We start from the raw sequence: 18,345 nt of genomic DNA, 5'->3' as shown, positions 1-18,345 counted from the left end.
GTTTTGGAGCCACGAGGTGCCCCGGGGGCACCAGTTGATTTAGAGCCCAGCGTGGCTCTTGGCGAACATCACTGCTTTGGGTCCCCAGAGCGAGGGACCCCACAGCCCAGCGAGGCTGCACCTTTTGTTGCTGGAGCCCTGAGAGGCTCAGCAGCCCCCTTACTTGTGTAAGAGAGCCTGAGAGAGGCTCACCAGTGCCACAGTGGTGGTTCTTTGAGCCCAGAGAGGCTCCAACTTTGCGCTAACTTTCCCTGCTCCAGTTGCCCAGCACTTTGTGGGCAACTGCCACGTTTAGGCCCTGACATTGGGACACCGGGACAGTCACAGGTGGTGACTGGTGAGTTTGGGGAAATTGGTATTTGTTCTGCACCTCTGAATGTATTGATTATGCGTCATGTGCCTTTACACCTCTGAATGTTACGGCATCATGTGTTTTGCTTACACCTCGGAATGGGTAGATTATTCATCATGTGTTCTCTTTGTCCTTTTACACCTCTGAATGTTACGACATCATGTGTGTTGCTTTTGCACCCCTACAGGTAGTGTGACGTGTAGGTGGTTGTTTTCTCCCTAGTACAGGTGGTGCTAGTGAGGCCCTGTTACCAGTAATGACTGGTTGTATGCTATTACTGAAAGTATTGCTTTATTACTGAAGGTATTGCTTTATTTCTGAAAGTGCTACTTCTGATTCCTGACAGTGGTCCAGGTGGCCCTGTCTTGTAAATAATCCCTTGTAAATTCTGCCCGTGCCTCTGGCACATTGTAAAGTGTGTGTTTTATCTAAATGTGTTTTGGTGTAATACAAAGGCTATTTTTATATAACCTTGTGTGGAGTTTCCTTTGTGGTGGGCCTTTGGTGGTTGTTGCTGGGGTGCGTGCGCAAATACTTAGCCTACATCGCCTCCAAGTTTAGCCTTGCTGCTCGCGCCACGTTACCTAGAGGGTGAGTAGGGGTTATCTTGCCGTGTAACTCCCTTGCCCTGACTTGGGTGTGGTGGTCTCTGACTGACTTTGGCGAACGCCCTGGCCAGCCGGGGATCCCATTTCCAACAAGAACATTGAGTCATCCTCTGCTGTGAAGGGCCGAACACTGAGAAAGTAGTGTTAGCTTAAGTGTCATTCTTGCACCTAACTATAAAGTCACTTTTTGACAGCAAGCCTTGATAAGTGCCCTCCAAGCGTCCAACGAGTAAGAAAGAGTTGACTCTTTTTTACTCGTGGGATGCTTGGAGGACGCTTAATAAACGTACAGAGGATGTTTATCAAGGCTCGCTGTCAAATTGTGTCCATGGGTGGACAGCAGGAGGACCTTACACACGTGTAGAAACCAATACATTGCTTCACCGCAAGAGGAGAATACCTATGCTCTTTTGTACCTTCTTTTAAACCTTATGAGGTCTACCGTTGGAATTACACATATTTGGCAAACACATAGACTGTGTTTAAGTATCCCAACAGTGCATCTCTTGTTTTGGAGGAATCTTTTGGATCGCCTTATAGACCAGCGACCGTTACTTTGACGCTTTAGCCCTGAAAAAGTCACTGTAGTGACAAAACAGGTGTCGGCTGTTGCTTGTACCAAAAATTGCTGTTGCTTGTACCATCTGAGAAAAATATATAAACTTCATCTGAATGTTATTGGTTTCTGTAGTGTGGAACATTTCTCCAGTTCATAAGGGCTTCATCACGTATTTGTAAATGTAACTGTTTATAGACTGTTGGCAGGAGTGCGTTGGTCTCTAGTTTAATTTGAGATTTTTGTTTTTACCTTGATAGTATTTTTCTGCAGATCTAAATTACAACTGTTCGGTTGCAGACTGTTTATTTATGTACTATTGTTGTTCACTTGGGTGTTTTACACAAGTTATTTTCCAGTCTGTCTTTCGCTTTGTTTATTCATTAATCCTCCCTGATTTGGAGGTAAGTGTATGTGTACAAGACTCTTTCGAGTCAAAATACATCATTCTTTCTGCCTTTTAAATACATTTTGTTGAACAGCAACCTGCTTCGGTGTTGGATGTAATCAGTGATGTTACAGACCATGTCATGTAATATGTGAGGCCATTAGCAGTATATTGTCGGGCCGTAAGCTATACTTAGCGCAGCTAATTTTAACTGCTGAATTTCACTGGTTTTGTACGAATAAAAATTGAGCCTGTCTATAACGTCCCTGCAACCTTTGTTTTTTTGAGTAAAAAAATAATATATATATATATATATATATATATATATATATATATATATATATATATATATATATATATATATATATGAAGCTCCAATTTCTCAGTTTTATGTAAGAAATATCCGCACTCCCAGGCTCAGTTCATTCAGGTTGCTTTAATGGTAACAGACAAGACATTTTGACGCCCTCGCGTTTCGGCAAACAGCCTTTTTCGATGTCAGTAGCCACTGACCATCGTCTTGTTTTTAAACATTATTTAGTGTAGTGGAAGAAGGACTGATGGTGTGCTGACATTCACCAGCGCCATCTTGGAGTGGCTAATGAACAAACATTAAACAACGTTGTAATCAACTCCTTGTATGCCAGCATATGTATAAACATGCAACTAACCACTAAAGGGAACAGAGTGAAAGAAGGGTAAATGCGTCACAAATAGTTTACCACATTCCTCTCATGCCACTCGAAATATTTACGGGTGGCCTAATTACTCAATGTTCACATTGTCACAATTCAGCCGTGTATCGGCAATTGTCCTTCTTAAGCCACTACTCATATCTGTTGATCATATTATCTCAACCCGCTGATATTTACAATTACAATATACAATGACATTTACAATAGCTACATTGGATTCAAAAGCTCATATGTATCATATTGTATAAAGAAAAAAGTCATGTTGTTGCATTAGCATATTTACAAAATTACAGATGTATCATAGTTACTCTGTTATCTATCCCTTTTGGTTTATAAAATATTCGATGATAGATTAGCCAACCATAATTCGAATCAAACCGAAGGATTGAAAAAATGTATATATAACAAATGTAACAGTGGTCCCTATGAAATTCAAGAATCAAAAGACACTACATTCTACCACCAACCATTGTGATTGTTGTCCTACCCTATATACATATATACATTGATGTTACCTGTACATTGGTTTATTCACATATATACAGGTGCTCATTTACTATCAGGCCCGCCATATATCATACAATGTTGAACTATTGTGTGTTATATTACTATTTTGCAACTGTGTGTATCCCGATGTTATTACAGTTATTGATATACACAACTGCCAGTATTATACGACCGTCTACACCAAATGTATTAGTCACCTGGATGTTATACATGTTATACACCTATGTGAACCATAAGGTCTTCGCCACTGTTCAACCCCCAAGGTGTTTTTGTGTGGAGGTCGATAATATACCTGGATTCCAGCCTCCGCAGTTTTTTCAACCTGTCACCCCCCCTGATGTTATCCGGGATGAAATCTAACCCATAGCACGCAAGTAGATTGCGGTCACTTTTGTGATATTCCGCAAAATGTCTTGCAACAGGATATGCTTGGTCCACCTTATCTATTGCCCTCATGTGTTCTAATACTCTGATTTTAAGAGGGTGCACCGTACTGCCGATATAGCGCAGCCCGCATGGGCAAACGAGACAGTACACCACATAGGGGGTGCTGCATGTGATGAACCGGTTGATTTTTTTAACCATACCTGTGTCTTGGATTGTGTACGTGAGCGTTCTTTTGCTATTACAGCACGCTTTGAATTTGTGACAGGGAACGAAGCCCTTCATGCTTCTCAGAGTGTTAGTGGTGGGGGTCACTTTATCAAAATGGCTCTGTACCAGATGGTCACGTATAGACCGTGTCTTTTTGAAAGTTACCAGGGGGTGTGTTGGGATATCCTCACCTATCACACTGTCTATAACGTCCCTGCAACCTTTGTTTTTTTGAGTAAAAAAATTATATATATATATATATATATATATATATATATATATATATATATATATATATATATATATATATATTAATTACCTACTGGCAATAGCCAGTAGGTATATATAGTTAGGACCAAGCTACCATAGAAAACCTGCAACATTCTATTGGGAATAACTTTGGCGCAGGTTGAGGAATTTGCGTGTAATTTTCCAAAATATTGGCCAGCTCCGCTGCGCTCCTTCCCTGAAAGTTTTGGGGAGATTTGTGAAGCGGGGGCTGAGAAAAAGGGGGGTCCCTAAACGTGTTTTCCCCATGTTAATTTCCATAGGACGTTCTGACAAGGCTACAGCCCGAACCGCTGAACGGATTTACACCAAACTTGGCAAAATTGTAGGGACTGGTACGCAGAAATGCCTTTGCTATATTTGGTGAAAATTGCTCCGGTGGTTTTTATAAAAATTAACTTCAAAAACACATATATATCTGGGCGGAGCCTAACCACACATCTCATCGTGAGATCTGATTGGCTGTCAGCACTTCATCCAAGAAGTGTTGGCAGCCATCTTGGGACCAATATACATGATAGCACCTCATTAAAAAGCATTGTAGTTAATAGAGGGTTTTAGGACTTTAGTTACATTATAAATCATTTGTTGATGGTACCATACTCATTTTAGGAATTGTGGTGTGTTCTAAGGTGATTTTACCATGTGGAAAAGCCTTCTGCTGGGATATCATGAATCATGTTTGAAAGAAAACTATTATCTCATGCTTTTCCCACAGTGGTTTGAAAGGGGATCTGTAAGCTAAACTGAAAGCATATTTTCTGTAAATTCACATTATCTTTCTCAGTCATGTGAGAATGAAGTCTGACATTCTCAGTAAAACATGTACATCCAACAAGGACAGAGACTGTCAGTTGATTCCTTTGTGTTCTACTGCAGCCTCCTATAGTGTTCTAAAGAACAACTAGAGCGCTAACATTCCTACTTATTACAAAGGTATGGCGCACCTGAATGATTGGAATAAAGTGGTAACTCTTAAAACATTTAATTCAAAAAGGAACAAAATGAGGGGGTATATTTTGCCATAGAAAGTATAATTAGTGCTGCAGAAAGAAAAATTAGGGCACATTTTAAGTGACTTCCCAAATCCTCTTCTATTTCATTAAAAAATTCTGACATGCAGTATCCCAAGATGGCCACCAGAGACAAAAGAGCCCAAATGTAGCCCAAATATCACCCAGATGTAGCCCAAGTATAGCCCAATGACAGAATGTCCCAGAGTGTTCTAAAGAACAACTAGAGCGCTAACAGTCTTACTTATGACAAAAGTATGGCACACCAGAAGCCATCTTGATTGGAATGAAGTGGTAAGTCTTAAAACATTTAATTTAAAAAGGAACAAAATGAGGGGGTTCATTTTGCCATAGAAAGTATGATTAGCAGCAGACTTCCCTGGTGAGCAGTAGCTTTACTACAGTGATCTAATGAGCAACTAGAGTGCTAACATTCAGGATTTATGGCAAATGTGTGACACATCTGAATGTCTTCTTGATGGAACCAAAGTAAACAAGCCTTGAAAATGGCGCATACTGGAGGTTCAAGGTGGGCTAGTTGGCCCCCAGGGGCCCCCAGTATGCAAGGGGAATTAGTTCCCCCTCTTCAAACATACACGGGGGCTGCGTTGCAGAGAGGTGTGAAAAGGGGCATGGCTTCATTACACCTCTCTGCAATGTAGTCCCCTGGCGCATACTGGAGATTCCTGGTGGGCTTTCAGGTCTTATATAGTTAGGAATTAGCATTAAAAAAAACTTTGAAATTCACTGAAAACAACATAGGTTTCAGGCCTTATATAGTTAGGAATTAGCATTTAAAAAACCTTGCAAATTCACTGAAAAAACCATAGGTTTCAGGCCTTATATAGTTAGGAATTAGCATTTAAAAAACCTTTGAAATTCACTGAAAAAACAATAGGTTTCAGGCCTTATATAGTTAGGAATTAGCATTTAAAAAACCTTTAAAATTCACTCAAAAAACTATAAGTTTTAGGGGTGTTATAGTTAGCTGGACATTTCACTCATACAAAACCATTGAAATTGCTCCTATATAGTTAGTTGTACTAACTATATTTCGCGCACCCGCAATCCACTGCTGATGATGTCACATATTATATCATTCATGACATGGTCAGTGGCATCACTGATGACATCTCAAATGAAATCACTGAAGACATCATCCAGTGAATGTGGTTTGCTTCGTTATTTAAGTATGCATTATATTATATCTGCAAATGAGACTGGTTTTTTCAGTGAATATATATATATATATATATACATATATATATATTCACTGAAAAAACCATAGGTTTCACACCAGTTATAGTTAGGTGGAAATTTTACTCGCATAAAACCATTGAAATTCCCACGTTATAGTTAGTTGGACTCACTATAACTTGCGCGTGCAATGCACTGCTGATGACGTCACATATTACATCACTCATGACATGGTCAGTGACATCACTCATGACATCACTGATGACATCTCAAATGACATCACTGATGACAACATCCTTTTGTTAAAAAAGGAGAAACCAATACCAATTATAACAACTTATTAGGTAATTCCAACATCTACATACACATCCACTCATTCACCAACAGTTCTATATAGTCACTCATGCATGTACTTACTCATCATATGTACTCATACACCTATACATCCTGTTACACACTAATACTCATCCATATAGTTATATATATATATATATATATATATATATATATATATATATATATATATATATATATATATATATTACCTACTGGCGGTCGCCAGTAGGTATATATAGTTAGGATTTTTTCTCTATGGGATTTTTGAAAATTCTATGTCTAATAACTTTGGTGTTTTTGGACGGAATTGGCTGAAATTTTCAGGAAAATGGAACATTTTGTTTCTGAGCAGCCCCTGAAAATTTGGGGGGGGTTCGTCAAGGGGGGGCCGAGAAAAAAGGGGGGTCCCAAAACGCGTTTTTCCCATGTTAATTTCCATAGGGCGGTTGGCCTCACTTTTAGCCCGAACGGCTGAATGGATTTGCACGAAACTTGGCAAAATTGTAGGGACTGGTAGCCCGATGTGCCTTTGCTAGGTCTCAATATATGTGCTCCAGTGGATTTTGAGAAATTAACGTTCAAAAAAAGATATATATCTGTGACAGCGTCCCGGGTAGCGCTCCGTTTCGCGTACTTTTCGCGTTACGGAGCTTTGCGAAGCGAAGCTGATTGGCTCTCCGGTGTCTGTAAACATTCCAAACAGTCCGTAGCGGCCGCCATCTTGTCTCTCGGTAGGATCGAGAGACAAGAGGAGGCCAAAGCGAAGGGGCAAATGACCATAAGGGGGCATAGTAGATCCTCCCTGACCCCCTAGGTTTGATGTGGAGGTTTTAAAAGGGCCCCGCGGGGCAAAAAAAAAAAAAAAAAAAAATCGAACGGCTGAATGGATTTGCATGAAACTTGGCAAAATTGTAGGGACCGGTAGCCCGATGTGCCTTTGCTGGGTCTCAATATATGTGCTCCAGTGGATTTTGAGAAATTAACGTTTAAAAAAAGATATATATCTGTGACAGCGTCCCGGGTAGCGCTCCGTTTCGCGTACTTTTCGCGTTACGGAGCTTTGCGAAGCGAAGCTGATTGGCTCTCCGGTGTCTGTAAACATTCCAAACAGTACGGAGCGGCCGCCATCTTGTCTCTCGGTAGGATCGAGAGACAAGAGGAGGCCAAAGCGAAGGGGCAAATGATCATAAGGGGGCATAGTAGATCCTCCCTGACCCCCTAGGTTTGATGTGGAGGCTTTAAAAGGGCTCCGCGGGGCAAAAAAAAATATCATTTTTTTTCCGTGGGGTGCGCCCGGTTCGCGTAACGGGAAGCGGACTGGGGAGCGTACTACAAGGAAACAAGAATGATTGACTTTTAACTTATTGTATGTTTATAGACCTTTTTTTCTTTTTTTTCTGCTGAGTGACGTCTCGGCCTATCTCCACGGGATGCAGTCCCTACCATCTCGGCGTTTAAGCCGAGGGGGACCGGTAGTGTGGGAGAGATAACGTCTGTTAACGTTCGATTCGAAGGAAATCAGGAAGTGTTGATAAACATTGTCTGCGCCATCTTGCCTTTTTTCAAATGCCACACTTTTGTCGTGCACGGCAGCCATTTTACATGCCTTGACCAGACCCACTCTCTGCACGCTGTCGATCCTTAGCATGGCTCCCCACCCTCGCAAGCATCTCCCCCAGGCACTGGTCACCCCCGCTCTCTGTCTTATGCATGGGCAATAAACCTCCCCCCATCTGCGCTGCTCTTCCCTGAGAATCACACCCTGTGCCCGCCCGACACCTCCCTTTCGCCCTATTCACTACCGCACCCTCTGAAACTCCTCTTCATCTGTGTCCGATTGTCCAGGCCGGTCCCAGGCTATCACCTAGCCCTGCAGATGTAGTTTATGGCCCCAGCTGTAAAGAATCACCCCTCTTCAAAGGAGTTACAGTAGATCAAGGCCCCCACCCGATGAGATCCGTCACACCACACGCGTTCCTACTATCTGAAAACCATCCTGTATTGTGATTGGGGAGGGGACCGAGCCTGAAGCGGAAGATTCGAGGGATGCCTCTTTGTTCATCAAAGTTTTTACAATTATGTGTCACATTAAAAATATATAGCACTCCAACAAAGTAGTAGGATTATAAAACTTTAATAACTTATAAATATATACAACGCAACAAAAACAGTAAAAACATTTAAACATTTTTAGGAAAAAAGAAGCAACAATGGTCAGTAGCTGTGTTTTGTGCGAATAGTCCCAAGGCAGCACAACGTGCTGAGTTCTGGACGGCACCCAGGTGATGTTGCCTGGGTGCCGCACTGGTTTTGGGTATCCTACAATGCAGCTCCGAAAAACGGCGTGGGGCGTCCCGGGGGGTGGCCTCGTCAGTAGCGGTCTGTTGTGCGAATAGTCCCAAGGCAGCAGAACGCGCTGAGATGTGGATGGCACCCAGGTGATGTCCAGTAAGTTGCCGCACTGGTTTTGGTATCCTACAATGCTGCTCCAAATAACGGCGTGGGGCGTCCCGGGGGGTGGCTCGTCAGTAGCGGTCTGTTGTGCGAATAGTCCCAAGGCAGCAGAACGCGCTGAGATGTGGATGGCACCCAGGTGATGTCAAGTAAGTTGCTGCACTGGTTTTGGTATCCTGCAATGATGCTCCGAATAACGGCGTGGGGCGCCCCGGGGGGGGTGAGGCGGCGTGAACGGGCCTCCCCAGGTGGAGGCTCGTCTGCTGTAGTGGGGCGCCCCTTTACCGTTTCAGTTGCCATTCCGCCCGCTTTTGGTACACTGTGCCAAAATCCGCCATTCAGCTGAGTTGCGCCCACTCTTGCGGTGCAGCGATAGGCGGCTGCCACAGGACTCTCAAAATGGCGGCAGGCTCTTTCCTTTTTGGGCCTGGTCCACTGAAATGGCCCTGGGACACCTTGGAAATCGGACGCTTGTCTGCTAGGTCTTGGACCCCATTCTCGAAAGCGTCCCCTCAGCCTTGAAGATTCTACAAAAGTCTTGGGGGCCCCCGACTCCTGCAGGCTTCCGGTGGGGAGCGGCTGCCATGATTGCTCGCGGAATGACCACGACGGAGCCACGAGATGGTGGTGCTTTCATGCTGACGCCAGCTTCAGTCTGAAACATCCAGAAACAAGGTGGGGCTTTCATCGTTTGGGAAAAAAAAAAGTTTTCATCCAATGAAAAGTGTTATTTTTAGGTCATATGATCAAGCCTTCCATCATTAGGAAACCAAAAGTAAAATGAACCAATGAAAAGATTTATAAACAAGTCACATGACCTGTTATGCGGCATAGGGTATAAAAAGCGTAGAAAATCCGTTGGCACATGAGGCGGCGTCAGTAGCGGACCGATGTGCGAATAGGCCGAAGGCAGCACAACGCGCCAAGATCCGGATGGCACCGAGGTGGTGTCCACCAAGTTGCCGCACTGGTGTGGCCATCCTACAATGCTGCGCCGAAAGTCGGCGTGGGGTGCCCCGTTGGCCTGTGAGGCGGCGTCAGTAGCGTACCGATGTGCGAATAGGCCGAAGGCAGCACAACGCGCCAAGATCCGGATGGCACCGAGGTGGGGTCCAGCAAGTTGCCGCACTGGTGTGGCCATCCTACAATGCTGCGCCGAAAGTCGGCGTGGGGCGCCCCGTTGGCCTGTGAGTTTGCGTCAGTAGCGGACCGATGTGCGAATAGGCCGAAGGCAGCACAACGCGCCAAGATCCGGATGGCACCGAGGTGGGGTCCAGCAAGTTGCCGCACTGGTGTGGCCATCCTACAATGCTGCGCCGAAAGTCGGCGTGGGGCGCCCCGTTGGCCTGTGAGGCGGCGTCAGTAGCGGACCGATGTGCGAATAGGCCGAAGGCAGCACAACGCGCCAAGATCCGGATGGCACCGAGGTGGGGTCCAGCAAGTTGCCGCACTGGTGTGGCCATCCTACAATGCTGCGCCGAAAGTCGGCGTGGGGTGCCCCGTTGGCCTGTGAGGCGGCGTCAGTAACGGACCGATGTGCGAATAGGCCGAAGGCAGCACAACGCGCCAAGATCCGGATGGCACCGAGGTGGTGTCCAGCAAGTTGCCGCACTGGTGTGGCCATCCTACAATGCTGCGCCGAAAGTCGGCGTGGGGTGCCCCATTGGCCTGTGAGGTGGCGTCAGTAGCGGACCGATGTGCGAATAGGGCCAAAGGCAGCGCAACGTGCCAAGATCCGGATGGCACCAAGGTGGGGTCCAGCAAGTTGCCGCACTGGTGTGGCCATCCTACAATGCTGCGCCGAAAGTCGGCGTGGAGCGCCCCGTTGGCCTGTGAGGCGGCGTCAGTCAGTGGGGGCTGTTTAAGGATCTAAATGCATTGGAAAGCAATGTGATGCTGTGCGTCGCCCCCAAGATGAAGGTTCCTCGGCTGCAGTGGGGCGCCCCTTGGTGTTTCACTCGCTATGCAGCTGAGTTGCGTGCGCACTTGCGGCGAATAGGCCGAAGGCAGCACAACAATATTTTCGGAATGGAAGACACCACAAGGCGCTGAGATTCGGTTGGCACCGAGGTGGTGTCTAGCAAGTTGCCGCACTGGTGTGGCCATCCTACAATGCTGCTCCGAATAACGGCGTGGGGTGCCCGAAGGGGGGGGGAGGCGGCGTGAACGGGCCTCCCCAGGTGGAGGCTCGTCTGCTGTAGTGGGGCGCCCCTTTACCGTTTCAGTTGCCATTCAGCTGAGTTTCGGCCGCTCTTGATGCTACAGCGACAGGCGGCTGCAACAGGACTCTCAAAATGGCGGCCTGTTCTTTGGATTTGGGCCTGGTCCACTAAAATGGCCCTGGGACACCTTAGAACTCGGACGCTCGAATTTTTTTTCCTTTCCTCTACATGCAAAAAAGGTAAATGCCCGGTACGTTACCTGCCTCATCTGCCACGATGTACTCTCCAGAGGAACCGAAAAAAAATATAGTTATGGTAATTATACCATGCATCGTCATATGGAGAGGTGGCACCGATTAATTATAGTGCTGCACAAAAGAGAGATTTGGAGGAGAACCCCCGATCTGCCAGTACATTCACCAAAGAAGTGGCACTGACAGCATCAGAGGCAAGGGAAACGGTCCCAAATATTTAGAAGAACTTTGGAAAGATTAAAATGACATGTTTAGATTGTGGCAAATTAATTTCATGTGGACAGATGAGTGTTACTCTAATAAATACAGCATATGAACATCATCATAGTCGATGGTTGGTGGAGACATTTTGACTATATCCTGGACCTTCCCGTCCTCGCCCAAAATGGCGCCGGAATAAATGGGACTCGTAACTCCTTGTTGTGTACTGGTTGCACAACCTTGATATCACGAGATACGTATGCAGTTTTGAAGCACATGGCGGGCGGGGACGAGAATTGATTGAATATTTCGACATCCCTATTGATATTAAGTTCTGATGTGTTATTGATTACTGTACTATTGAAAGTTCGAATTAACGTCACCCATGGTACTTGCCCGCAAATGTATATCTAGATAATTTTATTGTAACTGGCCCTGTCGTATTTTAATTATAAAATGTACGTCCACCGATTCCTCAACTGTTAGACACCTTAGTTCTTGCAACCTAATGGCCCGCCCGTTACGTTCCTCTACAGTGTAAATGTCTACTCATCATATACGATTACAGTTTGCTCCGTGGCCGGCCCACGTGGTTATAGGCCCGTATTTGTATACTGACATTTTCACAATAAAGGTTTTTAAAAGAAAACATGGTAGTAGTATTTACATTGGTAAAGTTTTTAATAATAGTCACTGTTTTAGAATCAGTAAAAGGCAAGTGAAATAAAGCAGTCCAATTACATGAAGGGTAAAAGGTATAATACGCAGGAACGCAGTAAATATAAATGGTCAAGGGCTGTTGTGTTTTCTACTCCTGCAACATAAAGTGATCGATAAGAATCTGATATTCAGGCGTATCGGCGACTAAGACAGCAGGCCGAGCCTCTTTTGCTCAACGGCTCCGTCATGGGACGAAGAAACGCCCTTTTTCTCGAAAAAGGAATATATTTTACTTGCAGAACAGTTGTAAATTTTCCGGGAAAGTACATTAGCCTGGAACATTATAACATATGTTTAAGAAAAAATAATGTTCGAAAGTAATAAAAAGCGTAATTTTTAGGTCATATGACCAAGCCTTTCATCATTAGAATAAGAAAAGTAAATGAACCAGTGAAAAGTTTTATTAACAAGTCACATGACCTGTTATGCTTACGTTACGCGCTGCGCGCCGCGCCCCGGATCGCTTCCGGGAAGCTGCGCTTCGCGCACCGGAGCACTTCCGGATGCGCTAACGCGGCGCATCATATGACGCATTACGCGACAACGCAGGTCCAGAATATAGTCAAAATGTCTCCACCAACCAGTGGTCGGAACACAACCCCTTTCAGCAGGCTAAATAGTTCTGTTAAATGACAACAGAAGGGACAGGCAACAAGAACCATCAGTCAAAGAGGGGAGGGCAAGTTCTTCTCTACCGGGTCACGTTGGGGCGCTACCGGAACTGATCGAATTGGTAGTCTACAGTGTTTCTGGATGTTTCAGACTGAAGCTGGCGTCAGCATGAGAGCACCACCATCTCGTAGCTCCGTCGTGGCCATTCCACGAGCAATCATGGCAGCCACTCCCCACCAGAAGCCTGTGGGAGTCGGGGGCCCCCAAGACTTTTGTAGAATCTTCAAGGCTGAGGGGATGCTTTCGAGAATGGAGCCCAAGCCCTAGCAGACAAGCGTCCGAGTTCCAAGGTGTCGCAGGGCCATTTTAGTGGACCACGCCCAAATCTGAAGAGCCGGCCGCCATTTTGAGAGTCCTGTGGCAGCCGCCTATCGCTGCACTGCAAGAGCGGGAGCAACTCAACTACATGGTGAGCGAGACGCTGTAGTCGAAAGAGCGGGCGGTAAACAGCTGAATAGCGGAAGAGGCACAGTGTAGCAAAAGCGGGCGGAATGTCAACTGAAACGGTAAAGGGGCGCCCCACTACAGCGTGTCTTTAGGTGAAACGGATTGTGGGACAAGGTCAAGAATGGAAGAGTCACCAAAAGGCAAAAAGTTCCGCTTGACCCCGGGAGCGGGCCACCTATGTCGGGGGCGATCTCAGGCCACACCAGGGCAACACGACTTGGGGAGGGGGCCGGAGCCAAGCGCCCCCTCCGAGTCCGCGCCATCACACCGTCCCTCGGGGGCCTCCGTCAAGCGGTTCAGGGTGGCACCGCATCACATTGTTTTCAAATGCAGTCACATCCTCAAACAGCCCCCACTTACATTGAGAATAGTGAAGCTGTAGCAAGTGCAAATAAGCTTCAGACAGTGTTACAAGCACTCCTCAAAACTTTGAACTATCAGAGTGCATGAGTTTCATGCTCGATCGATTGAGCTAGCCGGATCGGGCACCAAAAAGTATAAAATAGTTATGTAAATAGTTATTTAATAAAATGTTTTACCCTGTTACTTTGCTGGTGTGTTGTATATATTTGTAATATTTGCATAGAGTTTATCGTTATTTTGGGCGGGGTGGGTGGGGGAGCCGAGCTGTCTTGCAGCCATCATGGTGTGGAGCTCAGTTCATCTCACTAGTTTCGTATTTCTCATGAGGGGTTGTTCCTAATGTTTCTATTTTAGCGAGGTCAAAAAGAGATCCCATTAGTGGCCTACTGATTTTGCTCGATTCCTTTTGTTTTTTTACACGATTTTTCACTATCTGCAAAGACTAAACAGAGTATTGCGACTCTGTGCTTGTTTGTAAATAGAGAATGAACCAAAGAGAACCAATTCTAAAACAGTAAATGCTTGGATAACAATCAATCAAATGGAGAGAGAAGCAGGCACGACGGATTACAACGGGGGCAAAGGCCTGCGTTAACTACCCTTCACTATCTGCAAAGAGAGAGTACTCCTAATAGAAATGAGGGGGAGGGGGGGGGCAGCATTCAAAGCAGATCAGTGTGCATAAACACGAAAATGTTTTTACGTACCATGTACTTGACATTCGACAGCTTATGATATTTGCTATTAAAAAACCATTGAAATTCACTGAAAAAACCATAGGTTAGAGACCATATATAGTTAGGAATTAGCATTTAAAAAACCTTGAAAATTCACTGAAAAAACCATAGGTTATAGACCATATATAGTTAGGAATTAGCATTTAAAAAACCTTATTTTACTCACACAAAACCATTGAAATTCCATATATAGTTAGTTGCACTAACTATATATCGCGCACCCGCAATTCACTGCTGATGATGTCACATATTACATCATTCATGACATGGTCAGTGACATCACTGATGACATCACTGATGACATCTCAAATGACATCACTGATGACATCACTGATGACATCTCAAATGACATCACTGATAACATCTCAAATGACATCACTGATGACATCTCAAATGACATCACTGATGACATCACTGATGACATCTCATTTGACATCATTGGTCACATCACTGATGATATCATTCATGTGACAATACAATGCATCTCCTCACACTTTCATATAACCTCTGTTACACCCAGTGTTAAATACAGAGTATAATTTTTTAAACCATTGACACACCAATACTAGATACTACATACGCACTCACTGATTCCTATGTTTACACAAACACTCACTCATTCACCCATACAATCATTCATACATACAATCACTCATCTTTACAACACTATCATATGCACTCATACACCTATACAGACACTCACACTCTGCCACTCATCCATGGAGTTACTCACACACCTAGTCAGTCCTGTAAAGAATCAATCACACTTCCATTTTCTAATGTATACAGTTAAACATAGAGCACCTTACATTTTCAAACATATACTAACACATACTTACTCTCTTATACAATCATTAATACAAGTCACACACCTCCCAGCCAGCCACACACACACTCAGTCTCCCATACAAATACTTGGGCAATCAATCAATAACCCATATAGTTACTCATATAGCTACTGATCAACACATGCAGCAGTTTACAGAACAAAAGACATAATGATGCACAAATTAAGACAGTTTAGTCACTAACCCATGCACTCAGTGAGACACATTTAATCACTCACTCATACATTCAGTCATGCACCTACTAAATCCTTCGTCCAGACACTTATACATCTACTCATTCTTCAATATGTAAGACATATTTTAACTTTACAGAAACATACAGTCACTGGATGTTGTCATCAGTGATGTCATCAGTGATGTCATTTGAGATGTCATCAGTGATGTCATCAGTGATGTCACTGACCATGTCATGAATGATGTAATATGTGACATCATCAGCAGTGAATTGCGGGTGCGCGATATATAGTTAGTGCAACTAACTATATATGGAATTTCAATGGTTTTGTGTGAGTAAAATAAGGTTTTTTAAATGCTAATTCCTAACTATATATGGTCTATAACCTATGGTTTTTTCAGTGAATTTTCAAGGTTTTTTAAATGCTAATTCCTAACTATATATGGTCTCTAACCTATGGTTTTTTCAGTGAATATATATATACATATATATATATTACCTACTGGCTGTTGCCAGTAGCTAGTTATAGTTACAACCTAGTTTCCATAGGAAAAGCATTTTTTGATTTGCTATTAACTTTGGCCTCGCTTGACGAATCTTTGCAAAATTCTCCAGAAAAGAAGTCTATCCAGGTCAGGTCATATCCTGAAAGTTTGGGGGTGATATGTCAAGCAGGCTGAGAAAAAGGGGGCCCCCATGTTAATTTCCATAGGAAATATTGCGATGAGCTACAGCTCGAACTGCTGAACGGAATTACCCCAAATTTGGCAGAAAGGTAGAGCTTTGTTTGGAAAGTGACCTTGGAAATGGTTTAAATCCGTTCAGTGGTTTTTGAGAAATTCACAAAATAAGAGTGAAAAAATCAATTTCCCATAGGAAACTTTGTGCAAGGCTACAGCCGAAACTACTGAACGGAATTACCCCAAATTTGGAGAAAAAGGTAGTGCTTGGATCAGAAAGCGACCTCTTTTAAATGGTGTAAATCCGTTCAGTAGTTGCTGAGAAATTAGAAAAATAAAAGTTTCGATATCTGGACGGAGCCTAAGTCCCGAGCACAAGCTTCACTGTGATTAGCTGCCAACACTACAAACCAGGAAGTGTTGGCAGCCATCTTGTGACTCGGTAGAAGCGAGTCACCAGAAAAAGGAGAAACAAAAGTAAAAAACAAGCGAAGGGGGCAGGGTAGAAACACCCTGACCCCTTAGGCATGCTTAGGGGGTCCCAGAAGAACCCCCAGGGTCAAAGAAAGCATTAAAAAAAAACATTTTGGCGCAATTCGCGTTGGGGTTGAGGGTTCCCGCGTTTTATTTTAATGAGCCCCCCGGGCAGGCTAGGTCCCGGCGGCATTTCTTACAAAAAATCGCGGGGGCTCGCTGGGGCTGCGGGGGCCCGCAGAGGTCCCTGCAGTCCTGGGGCTTCACTCATGTTGGGAGATGGGTTGCATGGCCCCCCTCCTGGAGCCCACCATGTGTTATTACTTTGGCGTTGTTTGACGAATCTTTACTACATTTTCCTAAAAGTTTCTCTTTTTTGATCAGCTCCTATCTTGAAAGTTTAGGGGTGATTGGTCAAGGGGGGCTGAGAAAAAAGGGGGGTCCGAAAACGTGCTCATTGCATTTTCCATAGGAAACTTTAGACAAGGCTACAGGGCAAACTGCTGAACGGAATTACGCCAAATTTGGCAGGGAGAAAGGTATTGGTCCAGAAAGTGCACATTTTGTTGAAATGGTGTAAATCTGTTCAGTAGTTTTTGAGATATTAAAGGAAAAAAATATATATTTATATATGGACGGTGCCTAAGTCCCGAGCACAAACTTGCGTCTGATTGGGTGCTAACAGTTCAAACCAGGAAGAGTTGTCTGATTGGCTGCTAACACTTCACACCAGGAAGTGTTAGCAGCCACCTTGTGCTTCACATCGAGTTAAAATATAAAAGAAAGGTCCCGGGGGCAATTTAATATACCGGAGCGATCTCTGTGCGAGATAACCTTTTCACACTCCCTCTGCCCAATATCACCACTTTGAAGCTATGCCTTTAGAAGCCAGTCCGTCGGCTCGCAGCTCTCTACCTTTGCGAACTAGTACGCTGCTGTGCCTCTACGTCTGATGTTCCTTTGGGAGCGGATGGCCCGTAGTTCTCCCTCTGTGAGTTGAGTCCACGGGCCGCAGTTGTCCCTCTGTGAGCCTGGGTGCGAACTGTTCATAAGTCACACTATATGAGCATTGAAATCCATTTTGTGATTCACTCAGTCAGCTGGCATCTGTCCAAGGCATCTCTGAAAACATACCGGAGCTTTGTCTGTGCGAGATACCCTTTTCACGCTGCTTCTCCCCACATCAGTAGGTAATGCACCCTCTTCCCACATCACCAGCATACCTCCAACAACCTTCTTGGGCCCTCAAGTCTCCCTCTGCGAAGCACTTGTCGGCTCATAGTTCTTCAGGTGCGAGTTCTCAGACCCTCAGTTGTATCTGTGAAGCCAAGGCTGGAAATATACCGCAGGCCTCTCGCTTCAAGATATCCTCTTCACACTCCCACTCCCCACATCACTGTTCCACAGATATCCCTTTGGAAGCTGAGGGACCGCACCTTTCCCTATACCAGTCGGCCCGCAGGTGTTCCTCTGCTAGCTGGCCCGCAGCTCTCCCTCTGTGAACTAACGGGCTGCGGTTCTCCCTCTACGAGCCATCTAGTCGGCTCGCAGCTCTTCATCTACGAGCCAGCCCGCCGGCTCGTAAGTCTCTGAGAACAGATGCAATTGAGGCAACCATCATGCA

This window comes from Lissotriton helveticus, chromosome 2_1 (genome assembly GCF_964261635.1).
Source record: "Lissotriton helveticus chromosome 2_1, aLisHel1.1, whole genome shotgun sequence".
NCBI classification, from domain to species: Eukaryota; Metazoa; Chordata; class Amphibia; order Caudata; family Salamandridae; genus Lissotriton; species Lissotriton helveticus.
Note: the sequence above shows the minus strand (reverse complement) of the source record.